Source organism: Chelonoidis abingdonii, chromosome 6 (genome assembly GCF_003597395.2).
Source record: "Chelonoidis abingdonii isolate Lonesome George chromosome 6, CheloAbing_2.0, whole genome shotgun sequence".
Lineage (NCBI taxonomy): Eukaryota > Metazoa > Chordata > Testudines > Testudinidae > Chelonoidis > Chelonoidis abingdonii.
In genome coordinates, this window is record NC_133774.1 from 58,311,278 (window position 1) to 58,327,905 (window position 16,628).

General features: G+C 38.6%; 1 long non-coding RNA gene across 6 annotated transcripts in view; it reads right to left on the minus strand.

The window, feature by feature from the left end:
* The window catches only part of LOC116827397 (uncharacterized), a 164,917-nt gene that overhangs the window by 136,652 nt on the left and 11,637 nt on the right, over positions 1-16,628 (minus strand). For 2 of the 6 annotated variants that reach the window (XR_012656096.1, XR_012656097.1), the window contains exon 2: positions 8,344-8,386. The exons of 1 other annotated variant lie outside the window; for it this stretch is intronic. This is a non-coding gene — a long non-coding RNA (uncharacterized LOC116827397). Of the gene's footprint in view, positions 1-8,343; positions 8,387-10,338; positions 12,754-15,470; positions 15,583-15,648; positions 16,202-16,628 lie in introns of those variants that run through there. 3 more of the 6 variants (XR_012656099.1, XR_012656098.1, XR_012656100.1) reach the window with 3 other exon arrangements.

The following is a 16,628-nucleotide window of genomic DNA, read 5'->3' on the forward strand; positions in this document are numbered from 1 at the left end:
ACAAACGTATTATTCAGCAAAAGTACAGTTATTCACTGTTTTCCAGTTTCATGTTAAGAATTCTATGGCATTTTGTGACACACTACAAAATTGCAGTCAATTCGATTTTAAACCTAGACATTCTAATAAAACATATATAACTAACTCCTTGTAATCTTTTTGAACTATTTCCTTGTCTCAGTCTGCATTGTGTATGCTGCCAATTGACATATGCGAATGCTAAATGCAAGACTAAATTGATTAGCACTTATAATAGAACTTATTATCAAGTGAAAAAAATAATCAAAAGTAAGAGAATTGGAAGCATTTCTTACGGTTCCTGCATCTCAGTTGGGAAGTACTGATGCATTTCTGCAACATCTGCAGAAATATATTTCCCACCATTGTGTTTATTAACTTCAGCCTTATTTCTAAAATATTCAATGAGAAATCTTTCTCTAGACTCAACTCAGAAGAAGCGATCCGGGTGATACAGAGTACACCTATTAACGTTTTAACGGCCCCCTGCGAGACTGCTGCAACAGTTGCAGGATACAAGTTATTTACATAGTTTATTTTCTCAATTACATAAGAAGCAGTTTTGTAACTCAGACTTCCCAGGAAAGGATTATTCAGTTCTACATGCCGAATTAAAGTTCCAATCAGAAAATAAAAAAAGTTGTGCTCAAAATAACTTGTAAATGAACTCATTTTTTCATTTCTTTTTGTATTTTGTGCATTGTAGACCCTAGCAATGATATTAGTTCTAGTGTGGGAAAATATTATAATTGAGATCTGGTAAGTTATTTGCAGACTTCAAGTTTTTCTTTACACTGTGCTGACATTTAGTACAGCCCCGGTGAGGAAAACAATACTACCATTCATGGCTCTAGACGTAGATTTCAATCGACTTAAGCGGGCACAATGAAACTTGGTCATTCACTGGTTACCCATATTGTGTTCTCAAATTTTCTCTCCGCAAAAGTATAATGACTCAGTATTGTATGGTTGCACAGACAAGGGCTCAGAACAAGAGACACTAGTTTTGTCTGACGGTGTGAGAAAGTCGTGAAGGGATCTTTTCTTCCAGATGGTGTTAAATTCAGCTGCCTTTTTAACATTGGCCTTGCACAGCAATCTGCTACTCCCTTTTCACAAAGAATAAGCCTGGGTTCCTACTAGTTAACATGCATCCTCACGCAACCTGCAACTTCACGCCAACTGTTTTACAATGCAGTGGTATGCTAAATAAACTTGATCTGGGCTATGCCAATGTTAAAATTAGCCTTCAAAAGCCTACTCAACTTATATTTACAGGGTTTTTTTTTTACTTAAAACTGTATATTATTTGAATATTTTAGGTTTTGAAGAAATCTCATCTTATTGAGAGATCATTTTGTAAAACAGTGTTTACGAGTTGAATTTCTGGAAACATAAACTTGGTGCTCATTCTACAAAATTTTAATATAATTTCTTTCCCCCGAATCAGAAGTTTAATGTGAAATGTCAAAGAAAAATCTGGCACGTTGCAGCGGAGCAGTGGAAGAGCAATAATAAAAATAATATAATATAACATCGACACGTATTTTATTGATTGATCGTCATGTAACATTTACATGGTACAAAACAGTTTTGATATGACAATGGCGAACACATCATTATAAAACTGATCATTTTCCTTAGATATTTTCCTTAACAAATTTACATAAAGGACCAAGAAGTAAGCAAAAGCTTAAGTAATTTGACTCAATTGAATGCTTTCAGTAAACAATGGTTTTCCTCAGAAAACATCTTATTGCCTTAATTGAATCTCTTTGAGGAAAAAAAAACCCACACACTTTGTAATGTAAATGTTAATTGTACTAGACAATGGCTCTAGGTAAATAGCACCCCTGGACATGCAGTAAATGAAAGGCATACAGGCACTTAACAATGAAAGGTTGTTCTCACAAACAGCGCTTCTAGGGTAAATAAACAAGGGTCTTCTCAACGGTCACTACAGTAGTAAAACTCCGGCACGTGCGCAGCAGCCAAAGTGGGAATTTATGTAAATAAAGTCTGCCTGGAGTTCTAGCTGGAACTAAGTTAAAAGACACTACTAAGCTCCTTAGACATCAAATGACATCTATTTTACAACTATCGATAATATTTTATGACCTTTGAGGCAAATCTTCTATTTTAAATAGAAATAGCCATAAACGCAATATGTAAGCTCATGTATGCTATTTCTAGATAACTCTTTACTATTTCTCCACTCCTTTCCCCTCTGTACGTGTGATGTGACCAGATAGAACAAGGCAAATATATATACATTGTATATACAAATATATTTTACTTGTTCCTTCTAATTTGTAAAAAATTCTCAGTCTGTAGAAGGTTGGTCCTTCCGTTTATGAAGAAGGCTGAGAACTGTTTTCTTTTGTCTTATATTCATCTACTTTTGAGAGGGTCTATTTCCAGTCTAGTATTATAAAGTATTGTGCCACTGGAAACATAGTTAGGGCAAGTCAAAGGAAAAGCGCTACCCTTCAGAATCAATCCTGTTCAACTGCGCTTTTAAAAGACACCCAAACTGCGGAAATTATAATGACAAATATAATATAAATAGGCATTTATTAAAAATGTTGGGCAGTTATAAAGCCAAAACATTATGCCTGAGAATTTGTCACTGAGGAAGACAGGAACACTGTAAAAAAACTTAACTTCTTAGAATTGCTTCGTATGTTTCTCTACTTTTCTTTTCTAAATATTCTGTGAAACTTCAACCACAGAAGAAGAAAGGCTAAACTTGATTATAAGAAGCTTAAAGAGTGGTTATAGAATTAGCAGAAACAGACAGTATGCAGCTCCAGAACAGTTGGTGTTCCCACTTGGGAGCCTGCAGATGGCTGTGGGTGGGAAATGCCTCTACTTTCTTAAGCAATGGAGATGAGTATGGTGTGGTGCACTTGATGCTTTTTTCATACCCCCACCCCCAACAGGGCTGTCTGTCATAGGCTGCCGGGGCATGGCATTGCCACTTGCCCCCGAGCGTGGGAATGGGAGCGTCCAGCCGTTCACATCTCCTGCATTCCGTTTAACGGAATCAATTAGGCAAGACAGACCCTCAGATTCCCCACCCCCTTTCCATTTTTGTCAGGTCTATATACGTCCTAATTATTTCAGTTTGGGATGCCAGAGCAGTTTCCTGGATAGATCTGATCATCCTTAAACAAAAAGAGAGGAGGCGCACACGTGGGTTTTGGAGTAAATGTCACTTTCATTTCCAATGCTAGACGCAGAGTAAGACACAGAACATTTTTTAACACTTTGACAAGGGGGGAGGCGATCTCGTCTCCATCATGTCTTTCTGCTTCAGTAGCTTCCTCAAGGAAACCCTCTTGGAACAGAGAAGCATCTGTGCTTGCATTTTGAATAGAAGAATAAAAATCAGCCATCACTTTTTTCATCTTTGTGCAGCTCCACCGAGTTCTCAGCAGCTATAAATTATTAAGCTTGCCTACACTCCAGTGTAAACTTTTTTGAAAGTCTGATTTCAGATCATTTGAAATATAACCCCAACTGCTTTGTTTAAGATCCTCTCAGGCAGATTTCCCCAATTTAGTCCACACCATATTATTGTCATCAGCAGCACTAAGATCTTTATTTTTTCGTCTAAGTCCTTTTAATTGCATTGAATCATTTTGCAAAATGATACTCGGCATTTCTAAATGTCTTTCGAAAAATTACTTCAGCCCTTCAAATATTAACTTGTTTTATTTAAGAGCAAAAGTTGCACATGCATTGTTTACCATTTCCTCTTTGTAGCATATAACTACCCATGCTATGGCATCTAACAACTTAATATTTTGGACTATATATGTCATCTAATTTCCTCCACTCTCACCTTTAGCTGTAAAAACGTTAGATTCAATAAGCATTCCTGACCTTTCTCGGTTTTTACTGTCTCTTGATGTAGTCTTTCATTTCCACAGACTTCACGATGATCATGAAGGAGTTTTTACTTTCGGTTATCTAGCTTTATGAAGACCAACACACTCATACAGCTAGATAACCAAAGATAACAACTCGCTTCCTCACAGAATTTTTATTTATTTAGATTTATTTCTTTTCTAGAATCCAGATTCTTTCTGAGAAACAGACGTGTGGTTTCCTCCAAGAAGTACTAGGGGTGCTTTAAAATATTCATCCTCTTATGCAGTTGTGACCTGATTTTTTGTGTGCAGCTAATACACATCCAAAAGAGATCTGTTGCCTTCAAAGTTTATTCCGAACTTTTTCTTTCAGCCAGTAATTTCCGGCAGCGATAGCCAACAATTCATCTGTTAATATCGGAAAACAAAACCAGCTATTGAGGTGCATCAAGCTGTTAAGAGTGAGAAGTATCCATCCCTTCACAGGCCTCTATTTGCATTGTAAATTGCTTCAGTCTCACGAAAGACTCTTTAGCCTCTATGAAGATGTAAAGCCATCGGCAATTTCCAGCGTAGTGTAAGGAGGAAAAAAAATCCCATTTCAGTAGAAAGTGACAAGATGATTCGAGGATCCAGCTCCTGATCCGTTTAGATTATGCACGGTATAGAGCATTTTACCAAATGGTGGCAGCTTGATTGCAAATATCTTGTGGGTATGTGTGTTTTAGGGGGGAAGCTCCTCGATTTCTCAGGGCTCCTAGAGCTGGAGAGAAGAAGATGCGGTCTTGCTGGCTTGCTGCTGCCTCCGGTCTGAAAGAAGGAGAAAAGGGCCATCATTGGAGGGCTTTCAGTGCCAAAATGTGGACCAGCCCGGCAAGGTCAGAGGTCCTGGACCGCGGGAGACCAAGGTAATGATGATGTCATGAGAAATCTCAAGTACACACGGTTATTGATATGCATGAGTGATCAGCAATCTGCCCCGCGCCATCAACAGCAGCAGCAGCACTGGAACAATTCCTATTCTCTCAACCAACATCATCTCCTCTAGCACTACAGACTGCAGGAAAAATTCAACCCGCCGCCTTTTACCTTCCTTGTTGCTAGCGTAGATCGCTCTAATATCCAAAGACTGGAAGAAATCTCTCTCTAAGGACAGATAAAAGCCTTTCAGATCTGGGTAACGTCTTTGCCTGCATTTCTCTTCTGGCAGACCCTGGTTGTGCAGGGAGATGTGATGCACTTTGCTATTGCTTAAAGCAGGGCCTTGCTTTCTGAGACTGGGAATCAGATCTGTATTACGCAGTGAGTCGATGTGTAATTACATTGACAATTTGCTCTGGTGTGTTGTGTTTTAATGGCTTCACATCTCAGTCACGTTTTGTATCTATAGTGATTTGCAGGTACTAGCACCATGGCGATTGTGCATTTTTGTTCTGTATGTTGATTCGGAATGCTGCAAGCAGCAGACTCCAGCCTGGCTCCAGTGTATTTTATAATATCTATACACTCTCTCTCTCTCTCTCTCTCTCTCTCTGTTAGAATGCATCACAGGTGAGCACTGCAGCAATATTTTTCTAACATTGTATATAATTTGTGGAAATGCCTTAATAAAAATGCTGATATATTGTGGGTTTTTTTTAACCTCCTACATATATTGAAGAACCACATGTTTATATCACTCAAGGAATTGATGATGCAAGTATTTCTAAATTGTTAAAATGCATTATGTACGGTTTTAGCATTTAAATCTCTCAACTCCCCCCCGGTGAAAAAATATGTTATACATTGAATTATGTAGCAGTATAACTGTATAGCATTTTTAAGCCTAAAGTGCAAACTCTGAAAGGTCTCTCAATTATATGTGATACAAAGAATCTTATTACTGAGATCTACACTGTTTACTGTTCAGATTAAAAAAATGTACTTCAGCAGCTCATCCATGCTGCAGTTTATACAAGATGCATATTGAAAAATTCAGCATAGATATATAATATTGAATGCTCTCCACTTATAAATGAATTATAAGTTAAAAATCATGCTGGTACTATCCTTCTAAGGTGTAAAATAAAACAAAATGCAGTATACTACTTATGGCAGTTTTATTTATAGGAAATTTCTTCAGAGTCAATTTAAATATATGTTTTGTAAATTAGCCTATATTTTCATAGGTTGATTTATTCGGGGTAAACATTGCTTTCACAATGTACACAATTATATTGCAACTCATGCTGCATTAATTCTATAGCTTGCTTACAGGGTAAGGCATATACATGTGTGCATGTGTATGTATGTGGAGGTGTATACACGTCTATATATGTGTGTGTGTGTCTATTAGTGTGTGTTTCCAGTGTAAAATGAGAACTCTATAAAGCAGTTGAATAGCTGATCATAGATTCATATTGGAAACAACAAGAAAATGGGAAATCAAAATAATTTAATAATAAGACCAGGCCCAAAATTAAGTGACTAAAATACTACCACTCAGAAATGACCTGAATATATTACTAATATGCCAAATGTTGCATTCAGAAACTACTACTTCTGAAACCATTTATGTGTTTTTGAGATTCTCAACCTTTGAACTGAGCACTGTACTGTTAAATATATGTAATTAAATAGCATCACATAGGAAACAAGGTTATTTGGTATCCAGGCATGATATATAATACAGTATGAGCTAGTCATGCCTGTGATTTTTTCCCCACATTTTTCAAAATCAAGCACAAAAATAGTTAGAATTCGTATGAACACTCTACTATGTAGTTACTATGCTTCATTATCTCCCAGGCTGTACAGGCACAACAGGGACCACTGAATTAGACATTTGATATATCTAAAGGCACATGATCACTTCGATATTATGTAAAACTCGAATGAGCTTTTCTGAATTCGCAGATAGAAAGATTTTTCCCCAATGGCTAGAGGCAGCAGTGATCAGGCATCTATTACAAAAAACAGGCTTGTGAGCTGATGCATTGAATTCTTTAAGTAACAGACACGAAAATTCAAATAGTGTTTGTGTGTATATGTATATGTCTACACATACATATATGTCCACATTAATTAATGCTTTTAAAACATGTAATCATGTGACAGAATTATCATTAAATGCAAGGCATGATATATGGCATTATTTTTATTTAAATTAAGATGTTTGAAAGCATATAAAGCATAGCATTAACACATTAGGTTCTAGTCTAAAGACCACCTCACTTATCACACACTATCTCAATAACTGTTATACACATAAATAACTGTTATACACAGGTCACATTTTGTAGATTCAGTGGAGTTCTCAGAAGTAAAAATAGCCAACATGAAGATTATAACCTTAGTGTTCATTAGCCATATTATCAGTTAAATTTTCTACCTTTCAGTTAGCAAATAGGATTCTAAGAAATCTACAGATGTCCAATAAGGCTTAGCCCCAAAATACTTGCTTATTCTGAATATCACAAAGATTTATACATCAATTGATCATATGCATTTTCAGTGACTGTATTACTGTCTAAAATGTGAGAAGTTAAAGCAACTGCAGTTCAGAAGTTACTTTCATATATTTAATATAAATTATCAAGAACAATTGTTAACATGTTTTCAGATATTTCTGATTTGCTTGATCACAGAAAACTTATTTTACAGTTAGAATGCTAATTTAGAAATAACCTGCATATTGGAAGATACTGAATCCAAACAGTTACACTTGCCTGATCACTCTCTAATGAATTCCCATTAATGGCCTGTAGATGAGGATATGATTGCCATGCTTGTTTTCTAATCTTTTTATAGGTCTCCAGATGGCTGTGACGTAAAGTCGAAACATCCTGCATGGATTTCTTAGGAATAAACAATCTCTCACATTAAAGTAAAAAGTTGATGAATTTTTACTTATTAGAATCACAGTTTTGTTCTAATGCCAATCACCTTGTTACCAGGGTATAGGATGCATACAGGAATTCTATTTATGTTCTATGCAGTGCATAAGGAATTAGGTCATTTAAGGAATACCCTTTTCATACTTAGTTTGTATATAAGTCACATAGATGTAAACCACAGTCCGCTAATACAATCCAGGCAATCATTTCCTTTATAAAAGCCATTTAATTACAGCTATTCATATAGCCCAAGTAAGGCACTTGACTGGTTTGCTTTCTAATAAAAGTGTCCTATTATTTATTGTGTGCAGAATTAATTTTTATAGACAATTGTAGATTATATTTCTGATATGTTTGATATATAACATACAGAGGACTATATAATATAAATTCAAACTACAAAAAGAAAGAAAGATACTTAGACTACTGATAATTTAAAAAATTGCAAACCCCATTCAATAATTATTACATGGAAACACTGTATGGGCTGTTAAAGAGCAAATATTTGTATTTTATTTTTATGTTATGTATATTCTATTGGTTGGATTTTATTAAACATGACATTTTAAAATTACCATTTCTTGATGATCGCAATCCCTTGTGATCTTTCTTCTTAATCTGAATCTGAAAAATAGCCAAAAAAGCAAATGATCATGATTTTAACACTTATAGTCCATGAATTTTGTATGTATAATGTGTTTGACTATGATAAATATATGTGTGTACAGAAAACGTGGTGTATCTCAATATTTAATATGATCAAATAATTGACTAAAATATTTTAACTCACTATATTTCCTGCAGATGATTTAATATGCCATAAAGCAGATATAATGAGAAGTGTACTATGGTATCTGAAGGGTTAAACATAACTAACATTTAAATGGAAATAATAATTAATAATAGGGAGATAATACCCATAATTTTTGGTGGGAATTTTATGATTAAGAATAGCAAAAATATTTTGGGGTTGTTGAGTAGAGGGGGCAAAACTGTGAAGGCAGATCAGATATTTGCATACTGTAAGCTGCCAGTTACTTGATAAAGGATAGAGGCTCCACCTAGCCTCCAGTTTCAAAATATGCAAAACACACTATGCCAGTATTTTCAAGACAGAATTTTCAGGTGTTTTACATCAGTGATGTCCTAAAATCAATATCATTAGAAAGATATAGGCTATATTTACGTCATTACTGAACAAGACATTGTATGTGTGAATCTAAATAATGTAATCATATTAGCTAAATTAGTAAGAAATTAGTGAAAAATTAGAAAATAATAAAGACATTCATTGCAAAGCGATATGTACTCTTTTATACTTGCATTTGAAGGATTTCTTTTTTATCCCTTTCATGAATGCTCAGTGTTATTTCTTCTTTTGGAAGATGAACACTAGTGCATAAGTTCATTGCCTTCAATTATGCTGCCTACTGGCGCTCTCAGTCCGGGTATGCGCTGTAACTACTAGTATCAAGGTTGGGGGTAGACAGCTTGCGTGTAGACTGTATAGTCTGCTATGTTCGGCCTAAGCTGCCCTATGCAGCAGCCTTCAGTTCCTGGAAGGGCCTCTGACCGTGGCCATGACATACTGGGACACTCTTACCCAAGTTCTGAGCTATTCAGCTGCTGAAGTGACCCTCACAGACATTCCCTGCTCAATAACCCACAGTTACGCTAGCAATAGGAAATCCAGCAAAGACACCAGTGTAAATTGATTGCTTGGCGTGTACAGTATTTCATTCCTCAGCATACGCATGCTACAGAAAGGTGTAGATTTGAATTCGAATTTAGTCTGTGTGAAACATAATACAGCTTCCTATGCTGGATTGTCCAATATATGAATAGTTATAATATCATGCAACCTTTACCAATCACCCCGACACAAAATAATACATATTTTGATCAGGGTGCATTTTGGATAACCCAGGAAGTAATGGCTGCTCGGATTGGAGCTACTCCGCTAAACACGGATAAATATAAATCTTGTATATCAACTACATGAAATAACCCTTTTCGCATTTACATAAACAAGCATATGCTTACTTTATCAGATAAAAAAAAGCTTGAAAATTTGAGGGCAATCAGTTTTAGCTACAATGCTCTAATGACAACCACTGTGAATAATATTTTATGTTGATACATTTTCAGAAGATATTCTGGCATTGCTAAAAAGCTTTCTCCATGCTTAAACGCTAATGTTATCCATTTACTGTCAATCTATTTGATAATTAATAGTTTACAGATCTAACTTCGTACAGGACCAACAGGTTTAGCATCACACGTACTAAATCAGATAACCAATATAAGTCATCATGTAAGCTCGTGAAACTCTGTCCTGTTAATCAGATTTCCCTCACAGTCATCACTGCAAGTTATGAGAGTTCTAATAGGGCAACGTGTCCAGTCTGTTACCAGAAGAAGCAGCTACTGCCCCTGAACCTGACATAGAGACACTAACCGAGCTCAGACACATAAAGACACGTTTCTGGACGCACATGTGTGATGTGAAGTTCAGTTTTCTCCATTTAACAAAGAATTCTGATCCTCTATATTCCCCCAGTTATACTTACTTTTTTTTCTTATAAGAAACATTTGACCCCCCGATCTAGATGTAAGGGCTGAATCTCCGGCTGCAAACAAAGATCCCACGGTCAAGCCCCCCTTAAAACATGGACAGCGGGTTCCTTCACATCTCCAGAAATGCAGATCATCACCTTTATTTGAAACTGCAGCTTAGTTCCATGGTATAATTCTTGCATGGTTCGTTTTAAAATAAGTAGAAACAGCTTCTATCCAGAAAAACGGAAGAAATAGACAAAAAAAGTTTTTTTCTTCCATATTGCTTCCTAAGCCCCAGAGTAGAAAGTGAAGTGTTGTACGTGAGGCTTTGCAAGTTTTTTGGGGGGGATGGCCAAGGTCTAGTCCAGCCCTCTCTGCTGAGGAGGACGTGCTCTGAAATTCAACCAATTTCCCCAACGCTTTTGTTGCTGAAGAACTGAAGCCCTATTGTTCATCCATTGCCATGGTCTTTTTCAGTTCCTACTATACGTTATGCGTTGCCAGAGATAATGAATTTGCACCAAACCCTCTCATAGTCCCGTTCTGACAGACGGAACAAATTAGAAATGTCTAGTCTAAAGAAGAGCAATGGCTACATTGTCCTATAGTAGGAGTGAAGCACTCATTTCTTTGGAAACTTACAAAAATTGCCCTAAGAAGTTGCATTTTCCAGCGCGTTTTCATCCAGTTAACTTTTGAGGAACAGTTTCTTCTGCGTCTTGTTTCGGGAGGCATTGCCATTATGTGGGACTTTTATCCAAATCAAAACAAAATGAAACCAAAACCTCTTTCACTTGCAAACTTGTAGAGGGACCTCTCGTCAGCGCATTGATTTCTTGAAGGAGGGCTGGTTTTGTTTTTCAGTGCTATAGACTCAAAAAAGGGGAACAGCATCGACAGTTTTAGTAAATGGATTTTAGGAGGGATTTATGGAGCTTAGTGGGAGCCATTGCAAACAGAGAGCTAGAAGGGGAGTGTTTTAAAAAGGTGGGGGGGGGGGTTTGAGCCTGTGGAGAGCATAGAAAGAAAGAAGGTCTGGTATTATTGTGTGTGTGTGTGTACAGATATGGGCATGTACTAGTGAAACTGTGAGGACTCACCGTGCAGAAGCATAGGCGTTTGCGAGAATGAGAACGTGTGTGTGTGTGTGTGAAAAAAGTGTGTTTGTGAAGGAAGGCTGTTAGAACCTTTGTATAGGGTGTGTGTTCGTAGGAATGTCTGTGTGCAAGGCTGTGTGTTGATGGGGAAGGGGGTGTGTGTAAATATGTCTTTGGGTGGGTGTGTTTGTAGAATGTATCTGTGCATGGATACGCGTGTTTTCTCTGTGGTGGTGAGTCGCTTTACTGAATGTGTGGGTGTCAAGAAGTGTGTGGGTGAAGTGTGTGTCTGTGTGCAAGGCTAGGTATTTGTGACGAGGGGAGGCGGGCGGGGGAGGGGCAAAGTAGCAAGAAAAAAAAAACCCCACAGATGAGTATCCTGTATGGAAATGTGGCTGCAGGGAGATGGGAGGGAGGCGGCAAAGACAGATACAGACTGAGAGCACCGAGCACTCTGCCTCCAGATTTCCCGCCAACTGTAGCCAAAGGACAGACGGTCACTCGTGTCCTTCTCAGTGGCCGTCACTTCAGTCCCACTGCCACAATCATACCCACAGCCATACCATGGGGATCGTAGGTGCTGGTTTCCACCATAGGCTATGAGAGAAGACAAAGAGCTGTGTGTGTGTGAGAGAGAGAGAGAGAGAGAGAGAAAAGTCGCTAGCTTGCAGCTTACATATTTCATCTGGTTTACTATAAGGCTGATCGTGTCAAAATCTACAGAAATGCCATGAAACATACCACTGGCACGAGAAAAGGAAAAGTTAGATATTAAGGAAACATGTCCATGATTTTCTAAAACTTGACTGCCAATAATTCTGAAGTCTAATCTCGAGAAATCCCCCTGCCCATAACGGTTCTTCAGGCCTATGTATATATAGAGAGGAGCAATAAAAGATGAAGTCAGAGAGAAGAGGAAGCGCAGCTTCAGAAAGCCCCTCTCACATCTGCTGTCTTCTGTCTCCGTTTTAGTTAATAAGGCACCTTCAGACGTTCAGAATCCAGGGTATCTTTAGATTCAGTCTCTCCCTTCAAAGAGGAGAAATGAATGGAAAACCCAGAAAAGTGCTTAAGACCAAGATTTACTTGCAGATCAGTGCCCAGCCCTGGGTATAGCAATTAGGTTTACAAGGCATGCGGGTGAATCGCTACGAGCCTGGCAATTCTTCTGTTTCTGTCTCTTGTTTTCAAACCGACATTGTCAGCAGCAGTCCCCTTACAGCCACTGTACAGAACACTGTATCAGTAACCAGGTACCACAGGAAGCACATTGATCACTTACGCTGACGATTTACCTGCACCCATTGAACTCACGTCTATCTTTTAATATTTGGGTTTGCTGTTTTTTGGGGGGAAGGGGTTAGCGAAAGTCGACTTTGTAGATTCCCGCTTATTATCTTCTGGAAAGCAGCAGCAACTAGGTCCCATTTTTGTCGGTGGGATCATTTACAGCACGTTGCGTTTGTTTGCTTTGTTTTGCTGTTGTTTGGGGAGGGAGGGATGGAATTGTTCTAACGTTTATTTTACGGGGTAGAAGCGCTGATCAGTTTAGGTGGGTTGCAAACGGGGATGGAGACTAGCAATGCAGCTGAGGAAGGCTCTTCACACGTATCCAGCTGCCTTTCCACGGCTTCTGCAGCTCAAGATGCTGCTGCGGCTGCTGGCTGGCTCCTGCCTCCGCTGCCGCTGTAATATATCCCCTCTGCTGCTTTTGCCGTTTTCGAGCTGCAAGGCTGCATCTCCCCCTCTCTCTCTCGTCTGTTTTCCCCATCCCAGCTTCACGTTCAAGGTTTAACAGCGAGGTCACGTCCATTGACGTCAGCTTGAGTCTTACTGTACGTCCGGCTGCATTTACATACATCAAGGAAATTAGGGCATTAAAAATATGCAAATCCTGCTGCTTGAAGAAGAGACTGTAGATTCCCGGAGCGATCGTCCCTGTTATTGAAGATTGTAATTAAAGGAACAGAAACAAACCAACTCGCACCCCCGCACTCCCCCAAAAAACAACAACAACCAAAAACCCCGAATGACAAATATCTGTTAAGCACTGAGAAGAGGTTTCTGCTGCTCCGGTTCTGTGGCTGACTGAGGACGGCCGGCCTGCAGCACTGCACGGAGAAGAGAACAGGTTAGAGGAGGCTGCTCCAGACGTCTCTCTATGCATAATCAGGGCTTCACCGCTGCGCCATTCTCCTCTCCTCCTCCTGCTGCTGCTCCTGTTGGTTCCAGCGTGTATTATTTTTAATACTGATGCATATGTAAAGGTATATTTGCATTTTTTTAATTTACTGAAAGTTACAGGCTATCGCATTTTCTTTATATTTTCCTCCTTGATTTCAAAACAAAAATCTTTTTCTTTTATTTTTTGCAAGACTGCTCTGCTGTATGTGCTCTACAGTTTCCTCCCTGCTTCTGGTTGTATAAGGTTACCAAATATGTACATTGTTAATACAATTCAAGCTGCACAACATTCTTGTTTGGTCTTAAAATGAGAGGCACATATTACTGACGTGTACCTTGATCCGCTGTAATGGCAGCAGCTCGTGAGTGAAAGTTTGCTCTCCTAATTTACTTCATATTAGAAAAAAATACCATTTTAGGGACAAGGCAATCTAGATAATGCGCGTAATAGGAACTGTTTCAAACGATTTCTAATAGTTCGGTGCTGAATTACGACCTATATACGCACCTATTTCTCTGTTGATTTCAGAAATCTTTGATTTCAAAATATTCTCTTTAAATTGTGTAGATCTAGGTATGGTCAGCTTTCTCCAAGGAAGACATTTTCAACCATGTTGTACGTTCTGTCTTAACGGCTACATTAATAATGTACTACATTTTATTTTTAACTTGTGTGGCTTAAAACCAACACCTATGTGATTGAAAAAGCATTTTTATGTGTTATTTTAAAATATTGCCGATATCATTACATTTTATTTATCCTAAATTCCACAAGCCTTGAAGTATGTTAAAACAATGTTAGGTTATTTCAGTTTATTTTAATGGGGGAAAATATTTTTAAAATCCCAAATAGTTTAAACTGTTTAAAAATAAAATATCACCGTCTTCCTAGCAATAGTATGCTTTAAAAATGTAGAATTTCGTACCATAAAAAGAACAATGCACGCATGTACACATACATTTTTTAAATTAAATAAGTCTAAGCATATGCATAGGTAATTAGTTACACTATGAATGACTTACCTGCACGAACGAGTAGGGCAAAACTTAGCCCTCCGCAAGGATTGTAATGCATATATTTCGAAATACATATCAGAGTGTAATTTTCATTCTACATTATTCAGCACCTGTTTCACAACATGTATACTTTAATTCTTTAGCGATTCTTATGGTATTTCAAGCGCTGCCTCTTGCTCTAGTTTTACAAGCCCTACACTAAAGTGCTCATATGATATGTCACCCAATAAAAAGTGGTCAGATGGCCAGAGGTAAAACATTAAAAAACAAAACAAAACGGAAACAGGCACTACCATCCATTAGGTTAGTTCTTACCTTTCCATATATAGCACCAATACATTAGGAAAGTACATTTTCTACATATTTTTATGAATAACTGTAGGACTCCACAACTGATTGCAGAGTCGCTGATTTACATGTAACGTTGGGGACACCTAGCTGGCTAAAACAATTCTAGGCTGATTTTAATGAAAACCTGTGAATCATAGCTCTCTGCCTCTATATGAAGAGAGAGAGAGATGCACACTTACGTGCACGTACATATGTGTGAGAATAACATGCATAACTTGTATAGGCACAGGTACATGTTTGTACATATAGACGTATATCTGCGTGTATGAGTGCGTGTACATAGGTCTGCACTCTACATATATCACTGTTATATAATGCACAGCTCTCTATGTCACACATCCGTCTGCGGTATACACGTTATGTCTATATGGGTAGATAGATGCTGTAACCATATCTCTAGCATCTCCTTCTCTGTGCCTGGTCTCCCTTAGTGGTGCAGGGCAGTGCCCGATGCGCCTGGATGGCTAGCTGCCGCTGCGTGTGCTGCTGCTTACCCCGGGGCCGGTGGGTCGCTGGGTGCCGCCGCTGGACTGTGGGGAGAGCCGCTGCCGCGCTGCCTCCGGTACTGGTGCTCTGTCCCAGCCGGGCTGCCTAGAGAGCGTGCCTGAGCACCCCCCCTCCATCACCCGACACCCCCCTCCACACACACACCCGCCCCTAGCCCTGTATTACCATATGGAGGCCGAGTCCCTGCGAATCACAGCAGCAGCGGGCGGCATTTGAATAAGCCCCGCAACCAGCACAAACCCCAACTCCTCCGCACGCAGCTCTATCTGCAAGGGCCACTTTCCCGGCCCTCCTGCACCTTGCAGCCCCTCTCCCCTCCAAGACATGTGCCACAGGGAGAGCAAAGGACAGCTGTCTTGCTTCAGTCACTTGCCACTTTAACACTAACTTGGCGAATAGAATATGAACAATAAATATCGCTGTCCCCCCCTCCCCATTACGTTACACATTAGTTACCTAATACTGAGCATCTGCAAGCTAAAAATACAGGGATATATATTTAGCGCCATATCCATACATTTCCCGTGTATTTTTTAAAATGTCATAGAAGGATCATTATTCATTGCACATATTTTACGCAGAAAATACCTAGAATCTGGATAAACATTGGATCTAAGAGATGGAGCAAGGTATTTGTAGAAAGAAATTTTAATTCTTGTTACAGCTTCTTTTCTTTCTTGCTTGCTCTTTCAATGTAAAAGATACATTATTTCAGCCGATCGTACTGTAAATAATAAAACGAGTACAGGCACACTTTACAGGTGGGCACTCATTCTTTGGAATTCTTTAAAGCTTATTTTAGCAGAGAGAAAAAATACAGCTGTGGAGGACTGACGTTTTCACGTCACCTAAACCCTTTACTGTAAGCATTAAAAAAGTTAACATCAATGCCCTACATTTTAAAAGCACCTGCACTTTTTCAATAAGACGCAATTCTATTTATTTATTTATGGCCCCCACAACATTACTAAATTAGGACGGTGGTTTCCCTGTACAAAAGCTTCCCTTAACTACGGTGAATACACCTCACTAGGGCTAAATCCTCTCCTTTGGAAACAAACAATCAAAACTGCCCATCCTTTTGCTGATTAATAATCTCTTACATGACATCCCAAGGCAGAAAACAAGAGCAGAGGTAGGAGAAG